Source organism: Lynx canadensis, chromosome B1 (genome assembly GCF_007474595.2).
Source record: "Lynx canadensis isolate LIC74 chromosome B1, mLynCan4.pri.v2, whole genome shotgun sequence".
Lineage (NCBI taxonomy): Eukaryota > Metazoa > Chordata > Mammalia > Carnivora > Felidae > Lynx > Lynx canadensis.
This window is the reverse complement of record NC_044306.2, coordinates 6,179,659-6,186,313: the sequence shown is the minus strand read 5'-3', so window position 1 is coordinate 6,186,313 and position 6,655 is coordinate 6,179,659.

Sequence of the window (6,655 nt, the reverse complement as noted above, 5' to 3'; positions counted from 1 at the left end):
CTTTAACATCTTATGCATAGAGTAGTCTGTCTACATTAAGTTGATGGTCATTTAAGTTTGAACCCATTCTACAAGTACTAAATTTTTACTCCCTTTCCCCATACTTTAGGTATATGTTGTCACAGTTTACATTCTTTTATTTTGTTAATATCTTGAGTGATTTCTTATAGATATATTGATTTTACTATATTTATGCTTCCTTCTATTCTTACTCCTGCTTATGATCTTTCCTTTCCACTCAAAGAATCCCCTTAACAATTCTTGTAAGACTGGGTTAGTGGTGATGAATTATCTTAACTTTTTTTGTATGTCTGGGAAACTCTTTATCTCTCTTATTCTGAATGATAGCCTTTCAGGATAGAGTATTCTTGGTTGCAGGCTTTTTCTTTTCAGCACTTTACATATATCATGCCACTCCCTTCTGAACTGCAAAGTTTCTGCTGAAAAATTAGCTGGCAGCCTTATGGGACTTTCCTTGTATGTAACTGCTTTCTTTTCTCTTTCTGCTTTTAAAATTCTCTCTCACTACTTTGTTGCCATTTTAGTTACTATATGTCTTCATGTGGACTTCCTTGGGTTGATTTTGTTGGGGGCTCTCTGTGCCTCCTGGATCTGGATTTCTGTTTCCTTTCCCAGATTTTGGAAGTTTCCAGCTATTATTTCTTCAAATAATTTTTTTCTGCTCCCTTTTCTTTCTCTCCTCCTTCTGGGATCCCTATAATGCAAATGTTACTATGCTTGATATTATCACTGAGTTGTCTTCACTTATTCTCAGTTTTTATTACTCTTTTCTTTTTTCTTTCTCCTGTTCATCTTGATTGCTTTTTATTTCTCCATTTTCCAGCTGATTTGTCAATTTCTCTAGTCTACTGTTTATTCCCTATAGTGTATTTTTTTAATTTTAGAGAGCGTGTATGCAAGTGGGAGAGGGGCTGAGGGGGGGAGAGAGAGAGAGAGGGAGAGAGAGGGAGAGAGAGGGAGAGAGTGGACACCTCATGCAGGGTCCATGCTCAGTGCAGAACCCAACACACGGCTCAATCTTGCAGCCCTGGGATCATGACCTGAGTAGAAATCAAGAGTCCGACATTCAACAAACTGAGCCTCCCAGGTGCCCCATCCCTATAGTGTATTTTAAAATTGTTTTTGAGTTCTTCATCTCTGATTTATTCTTTTTGTATTTTCTGTCTTTTTGTTGAGGGTCTCACTGAGGGCCTCCACTCTTTTCTCAAGTCCTGTGAGTATCTTTATCACCATTATTTAAAATTCTCGATCAAGCATGTTGCTTATCTCCGTTTTATGCAGCTCTTTTGCTGTGATTTTGTCCTATTCTTTTACTGGGGACATATTCACCTGTCTCCCCATTTTGTCTAACTCTCTCTGTGTGTTTCTATGTGTTAGAAAACTCAGCTATGTCTCCTGATCTTGAAAGTAGTGGCCTCATGAAGAAGAGATCCTGTGGTGCCCTGCAGTGCAATGTCCCCTGTTTACCAGAACCCGATGCTTCAGGGGACTGTCTCCATTGCATGTTGTGTGTACCCCACTGTTGCTGGCTGAACTACATTTGCCTTCAGTCCAGTCATCTGAAATGGCTCTCTTTGCCTGTTGTGGACAGTGTTTGCTCCCTGTATTGTTAATGAGCCAATCCGAGACTGCCTTGGGGTTGAGTTGTCAGACCAGGCCTTTTCCAGAGATGCAGTCTCACTGAACTTCAGGGTTCTCTCGTTGTACCGTTCCCTGACAGGCTTTCATCGGTGGGCAGGACCTGTAGTCAGACCAGATGTCTGCTACAAGCCCACTTCTGGGGCCACAGTAAAACTGGTGTGTGTGGCTATCTTCCCTTCGCCTCATGACAGGAGTCACTTTGGAGTAATGCTGGCCACTGTCAGGGCTGTTGCACAATGCCATGCTTTTGGCACAGCTTTGGATGGACTTCTGCTGGGGGCGGGGGATGGGGCAGAACTGCAGGAGAATGCAGAGGGGGCAGGCACTTTTAGCAAACCCCATGGAGAGCATTCATTTTGTTTCTCACATGTGTGGGGTTATCTAGGCTAGGGATGGGGTGAGAAATGGTGCCTGCCAACTCTTTTGTTCTTGGAGAAATGCTCTACAGATCCCTGCCACTCCAGCACACATTCTGAGTTTAGTAAATAAAGCTCCTTCTCATGTACTGCAGGTGTTTTTCAAACTGCTCTTTCTACGCTGTATCTCAGTGGGGCTATTTGTTATGCTGGCTCCTTAAGGATGAGCACTCATTTTCCTATTACTCTCTGGCTCTCCCAGAGCTGAGCCTGCGGATTTTTAAAGTTCCAGGTGTTGAGCCCCACTGATTGTAAAAACTTATGAAGTTAGGCCCCTGTAGTTTTCAAAGGCAAATGTTATGGGGATTTGTCTTCCCAGTGCTGGTCCCCTATGCTGGAGGTGACTGGTATGGGGTCTGCTCCTCCCCTTTCTCTGTGCCTGCGGTGTCCTTCCTTCCTGCAGACAGTCTTGCGGGTCAGTTTGTTTCCCAACCTTGTCTCTGCTCTTTCTACCATTTTCAATATGACCTCTACTTTACAATCAGCTATGGAAAGTCTTCTCTGCCAGGCTTTGGGTCCTTTTCTGGGTTATTTATACTGCTGTGGGTGTTATGTAGGTATATCTGTGGGTCACAGTGAACTTAGGATCCTCTGCCATTTTCTCCAGAACTGGTATTTCTATTTTTAATTTCTTGACAACCTCCATACTGTTTTCCGTAGTGTCTGTGCCAGTTTACAACCACCCCCCCAAAACAGTACCCAAGTGTTTTCTTTTTCCCAAATCCTTCACAGAATTGTCTTTTGTCTTTTTTGATGATGGCCATCCTAACAGGTGTGAGGTGGTATTTCGCTGTAGTTTTGATTTGCAATTCTCTGATAACTAGTGGTATTAGCACATTTTCACGTACCTGTTGGTCATTCTTCTTTGGAAAATTGTCTATTCGGCTCATTTACACATTTTAATTGGATTATTTTTTGTTTTGTTTGTTGCTCTTGAGTGCATGAATTCCTTATTTTGGATATTAAATGCTTATCTAGTACATGGTTTGCAAATATTGCCTCCCATTCCATAAGTTGTCTGTTCTTTTCTTTTGGTTGTTTGTTTCTTTTGCTGCACAGAAGCTTTTAAGTTTGAGGTAGTCCTACTTGTGTAGTTTTTATTTTGTTGCCTTCGCTTTGGGTATCTAAACACCACCGCCAAGATCCATGTCTCAGAACTTTTTGTATTTTCTTTCAGGAATTTCATGGTTTTAGGTCTTAGATTTAGGTCTTTAATCTATTTTTATGAGCATGTAAGATAGGAGTCTAATTTCTTTCTTTTACACGTGAATGTTCTATTTTCCCAGCACCACTTATTGAAGAGACGGACTTTTTTCTGTTGAATATTTTAGGCTCCTTTGTCAAATATTAGTTGCCTATATATTCTTGAGTTTATTTGTGGGCTCTCAATTCTGTTTCATTGATCTCTTGGTCTGTTTTTACGCTAGTACCACATAGTTTTGAGCACTATAGTTTTTTACTACAGCTTAAAATCAGAAAGTGTGATGCCTTCTGCTTTGTTCTTCTTTCACAGAATTACTTTGGTTATTTGGAGTCCTTGGCAGTTTAATATAAATTTTGTAATTATTTTCCTACTTCTGTAAACAAATGTCATTAGCAGCTTGATACAGATTCAAAGGGACACATGCACCCCAATGTTATTTATAGCAGCATTATCAACAATAGCCAAGAAACAAAACAGATGAACATATGGGGAGAAATGAGAGACAAACCCTAAAACAGACTCTTAACTATAGAGAAAAACTAAGAGTTGCTGGAGGGGAGGTTGGCAGGGGGATGGGCTAAATGGGTGATGGGTATTAAGGAGGGCACTTGTGATGAGCACTGTTACACGTAAGTGATGAATCACTAAATAATACTCCTGAAACTAATATCATGCTATAGCCTAACTAACGAGTTTAAATAGAAACTTGAAAAAAATATATCAATTCTTTATATGGGTATTTGGTTGTATTGACATTTTAACAGTATTCTTCTAAGATATGAATGTAAGATACTTTTCCATTTTTTGGTGTGTTCTTTGATTTATTTCATCAATATCTTGTAGTTTTCCAAGAGGAGAATTTTAAACTCCTTGCTAAGTTTATTCCTTTGTATTTGTTTTTAATGCTATTAGCAATGGGATCATTTTGTTTATTTCTTTTTTCAGATAACTTGTCATTAATATATAGAAAAACTGATTCTTTAGGTTAATTTTAGGTTAATTTTAGGTTAATTTGTTCTTACAGCTTTACTGAATTCATTGATTAGATTTGGTTGTTGTTGTTGGTGGTGGTGGTGCTTGTATTCTTTAGTATTTTCTCTATATAAAATCATGTTATCTTCAAATAGAGAAATTTTTTTCTTCCCAGTTATGATGTATTTTATGTCTCTTTCTTGTTTGGCTGTTCTGGAGTGGACTTCTATTATGTAGCATAAGACTAGTATGAGTGGGCACCCTTGTCTTGGTTTTGATCTTAAAGGAAAAGCTTTCAATATTTCACTGCTAAATATAATGGTAGCTGTGGACTTATCCTACATGGCTTTCATGATGGTGAAATATGTTTCTTCTATAATTTATTAAGATTTTTTTTATCATGAATGTATGGTGAATTTTATCATGTGACTTTCTGTGTCTATTGAGATGAACATGATTTTTTTTCTTTAATCCTATTAATTTGCTGTATTACATTGATTGATTTGCAGATGTTGCACCATTTTGCATTCAAAGTATAAATCCCACTTGGTCATGGTGACTCATCCTTTGGATGTGGTACTGAATTCAGTCTGTTAGTATTTTGTTGAGAACTTTGGCATCTATATTTTCCAGAGTTATTGGTCTATAGCTTCTTTTCTGGTAGTGTCCTTATGTGACTTTGGTATCAAGATAATGCTGGCCTCATAAAATGAGTTTATAGATGTTCCCTGCTCTACAATTTTTTGAAAATACTTGGGAAGAGCTGGCATTAATTCTTAAGTGTTTGGTAAAATTCAGCAGTGAAACATCTGGTCCGGGCTTTTCTGTGTTGTGAGAATTTTGATTACTGCTTCAGTCTCATTACTAATAACTGGTCTATTCAGATTTTCTATTTATTCCTGATTCCATTTTGGTGAGTTCTATGCTTCTCAGAATTTTTCCATTTCTTCTAGATTGTCCAATTTGTTGGCATATAGTTGTTCATAGCATTCTCTCATGATTCTTTATATTTCAGTAGTATCCGTTTTAATGTCTCCTTTTTTATTTATAATTTTGTTGATTTGGGTCCTCTCTTTTTTCTTTGGTTAGTCTAGGTAAAAGTTTGTCACTTTTGTTTACTTTTGCAAAAAACACTCTTAATTTGGTTAATCATTTATATTGTTTTCCTGTTATCTATTTCATTTATTTCTGCTCTATATTATTTTCTTTCTTCTATCTTTGGTCTCTGTTATTTTTACTGCATTAAGGTGTAGAGATAGGTTGCATTTGTTTTGTTTTGTTTTTTGTTTTATTTTTTTGGTGCGGGGAGGAGGTGTCTTTCTAAGGTAGGCATTTATTGCTATGAACCTCTCTCCTAAAACCATTTTTGCTGGATACCATAAGTTTTGTTATGTTGTGTTTCCATTTTCACTGATCTCAAGATACTTTATTTCTCCTTTAATTTCTTCTCTGATCCATTGGTTGTTCAGGTGAGTGTTGGTGAATTTATGTGTATTCATAAATTATTTAGTTTTCTTGTTATTGATTTCCAGCTTCATACTACTGTGGCCAGAGAAGATACATGGCATGATTTCACTCTTTTCAAATTATCCAAGACTGCTTTTGTGGCCACACACATGGTCTCTTTTAGAAAAATTTCTATGTGCACTTGAGAAAAATGTGTATCTTGCTCTTGTTGAATAGAGTATTCTGTATCTGCCTGTTAGTCCATTTGGTCTAATTGTTGTTTAAATCTTCTGCTTTTTTTTTTTTTTTTTAAATTTTTTTTCAACGTTTATTTATTTTTGGGACAGAGAGAGACAGAGCATGAACGAACGGGGGAGGGGCAGAGAGAGAGGGAGACACAGAATCGGAAGCAGGCTCCAGGCTCTGAGCCATCAGCCCAGAGCCCGACGCGGGGCTCGAACTCACGGACTGCGAGATCGTGACCTGGCTGAAGTCGGACACTCAACCGTCTGCGCCACCCAGGCGCCCCTAAATCTTCTGCTTTCTTATTGATTCTCTGTCTGGATGATCTATCCGTTGTTGAGAGTGAGGTATTAAAGTCCTCAACTACTATTGCTGTTTATGACTCCTTTTGTCTTTATTAGCTTTTGTTTTGTGTATTTAGATGCTTATATCTTGGCCACATAAATATTTTTATTTTTTATTATTTTTAATATTTTTATTTTATTTTATTTTATATTTTTTACACATAAATTAAAAAAAAACCCTAATGTTTATTTTTGAGAGAGACAGAGCATGAGTGAGGGAGGGGCAGAGACAGAAGAAAACACAGAATCTGAATCTGAATCTGAGCTGTCAGCACAGAGCCAGGCACAGGGCTTGAACTCAGGAACTGTGAGATCATGATCTGAGCCAAAGTCAGATGCTCAGTCGACTGAGCCACCCAGGTGCCCCT